A 3130-nucleotide genomic window follows, 5' to 3' on the forward strand; every position below is an offset into this window, starting at 1 on the left:
TCTCTCAGAATATAGCACAGGCATGGAATGAATAGTGAAGCATCCTGGTTTCAGCAACAGCCTCCTCAGATCTTCATACTTAATCACATTTCTTTGTTGTAAACCGCTACTGTATCATAGACCCAATGTGTTAAGTATTGTAAGTAGGCTGTTTAGGTTTTTTTTATTGGTAACGCCACCTCTGTATGAAAATCACTGGCTGTGCTGTGTGCAGTCTGTGGCTGCTTTGCATTGTTGTAATACTCGCCACTGTAGTGTTAGGCAGCTGGCTGTGAACAGCGCGTAGCGTTGCGCAGTTGGAGGTGAGCCGCCAGCAGTGGTGGATGTGGGGAGAGAGATGGCGGAGTTTGGAATTTGTAAGATATACAATGATCTGTTATGTACATTATGAGTTTTCAACATTAATAAGGTAAATACATTGTTTGTTCTCTACTAAAATCTTTCATTTCCTAACTATGCCTATCAGTAGTTAGTGCCTTCCGTAGTTCGAATCTTTTATTTAGCTGGCAGTAGTGGCGCTCGCTGTATTGCAGTAGTTCGAGTAATGAAGATTTTTGGTGAGGTAAGTGATTTGTGAAAGGTATAGGTTAATGTTACTCAGGGCCATTCTTTTGTAAGAATTTTTGAAAGTCAGATTGCGTTGCGCTAAAAACATTGTGTGTCAGTTAAAGCACAGTCTTGTATAAATGTTGAAAGGGGACGTTTCATATGTCGACCCTTAGCCGAGGATACCTCACTGGAATCTTCTGATTTTTTCTTGTAGTTTGTGTAGTTAGTGTAGATTTTGTTTATTGCTAGCGCGTAATTGTAGAGAGAATCTCCTTTGTAGTTGCAGTCTTTCATTCTTGTACAGTAAAACAGGTGTGGCACGCATGTAATTTTGCATCAAGTATTTCGCAGCTGCAATTAACTAGATATTATTTTCAGTGTTATGTTAATGTGTTCTCTTATTTTTGCTCTTCAAATTGTGCTTTTCTGTGTTATCGTGTGAAATATTGTGACAATAATGGCGTGTGAAAAACGTAACACTAGGCTCCAAAGTAAACTGAGAAATAATAGTGACGACGAGCGTAGCTTGTCAGCACCACTGTGTAATGAATTAACAGACATTTGAAGTAGTAATTTGGTAATTGTGCATAGGGAAATGGAGCGGGTGGCAAATAATGGTGTAGACAGTGAAACAGGTAGTGAACAGGGTCGAACTACTGCAATACAGCGAGCGCCACTACTGCCAGCTAAATAAAAGATTCGAACTACGGACGGCACTAACTACTGATAGGCATAGTTAGGAAATGAGAGATTTTAGTAGAGAACAAACAATGTATATGTTGAAAACTCATAATGTACATAACAGATCGTTGGATATCTTACAAATTCCAAACTCCGCCATCTCTCTCCCCACATCCACCACTGCTGGCAGCTCACCTCCAACTGCGCAACGCTACGCGCTGTTCACAGCCAGCTGCCTAACACTACAATGGCGAGTATTACAACAATCCAAAGCAGCCACAGACTGCACACAGCACAGCCAGTGATTTTCATACAGAGGTGGCGTTACCAATAAAAAAACCTAAACAGCCTACTTACAGTATGAGAGTAAGTCAATTGTTATATGCAATTTAGTTACATTTTTCTTTATTCTCGTAGTACTGTCGTTTTACGTGGATGACGCATGCTTTATTTATTTGCTGTTACATCTTTGCAGTTTCCAAGCTGCTAGGTTAGTTTCATTATCGCTGCCATGCTGTTAATCATGGCTGTTACGCTGTCTATTTGCACCAAAGACGAGCAATGTTCAGTGAACCGTTTTTTGTGGTCAGAAGGCGTATCAGGGTCCGAAATTCATCGAATACTTTCGGTAGAGTACGAGAACAGCGTATTGCTACAACAGAGTGTCTACGAATGGATTGAAAAATTCCGAAATGGTCGTTATGCACGAGGAAGGAGCCGGACAACCATTTACCGCCACAATTGAGGAAAACATTGAGTATTCACGTGAAATGATTCTCTTAGACCGACGATTAACTATTGACAAAGTGGGACACCGTCTGCAAATTAGTCACATTTCTGCCTACGAAATCATCCACAACATACTTGGGTTTCATAATGTTTGTGCAAGATGGGTCCCAAAACAACTAACACAGTAGCATCAACGTACGCACTTGGACATCTGCAAAAAAACATTTGGATCGTTATGGTAACGAAGGGGACAACAGCATCATTACTGGTGACGAAACATGGATCCATCACTACGAGCTGGAGAGTAAACAGCAGAGTATGGAATGGAAACATCCAAACTTGTCGTGCAGGAAAAAGTTCACGACTCAACCTTCCACAGGAAAACTGATTCTTACGGTATTTTTGGATGCACTAGGTCCAGTACTGGAACATTACGGGGAAAGGGGCACAACAACAAACAGTGTACGTTACAGTGAGATGCTCACTGCCAGGCTAAAGCCTGCAATTCGAAGCAAACGCTGATGATTGCTGTCAAAGGGTGACAATGGCCGTCCGCATACTGCTGCTGACACTGCTGAGACGCTCCAGATACTCAAATTTGAAGTACTGGATCATCCTCCATATAGTCCCAATCTTGCCCCTTCTGACTACCACTTGTTTGGTCCATTCAAAGAGGCATCAAGGGGCTGTCGATTTGCCTCAGACGAAGCAGTGAAAGAAGCTGTGCATTCCTTACTCGCAGCTCAACCAAGATCCTTCTTTTATGAGGGAATCAGGAAGCTTGTACAACGATGGACCAAGTGTGTTGAAACGCAAGGGGACTATGTCGAAAAATGATTTTCTTGTAAGTTTCTTATTTGGTTACAATAAAATTTTATAACTGCTTTGCAGATAATAATTGACTTGCCCTCATAGTAATTTGAACAAAAGCCGTTTGGGAACGTGATTCTGAGTTACATTATTCATACTTTCATTGCAATTTTGTGTTTTTCCATGCAGACATTTCTCCAATAATGTTCCATTTGATAATTCTCTATACATTCGCTATATTTCTTCCATTTTTGCTGCAGGTAAATTGTGTTTGTGGTTATAAATTTCTCCTGTATTTTCAATTTATCGTACTTACACCATGACGAAGGACTGTGTGGACAAAAACTGTGCTCAGTTTTGT

The sequence above is a fragment of the Schistocerca nitens genome, chromosome 3 (assembly GCF_023898315.1).
Source record: "Schistocerca nitens isolate TAMUIC-IGC-003100 chromosome 3, iqSchNite1.1, whole genome shotgun sequence".
NCBI classification, from domain to species: Eukaryota; Metazoa; Arthropoda; class Insecta; order Orthoptera; family Acrididae; genus Schistocerca; species Schistocerca nitens.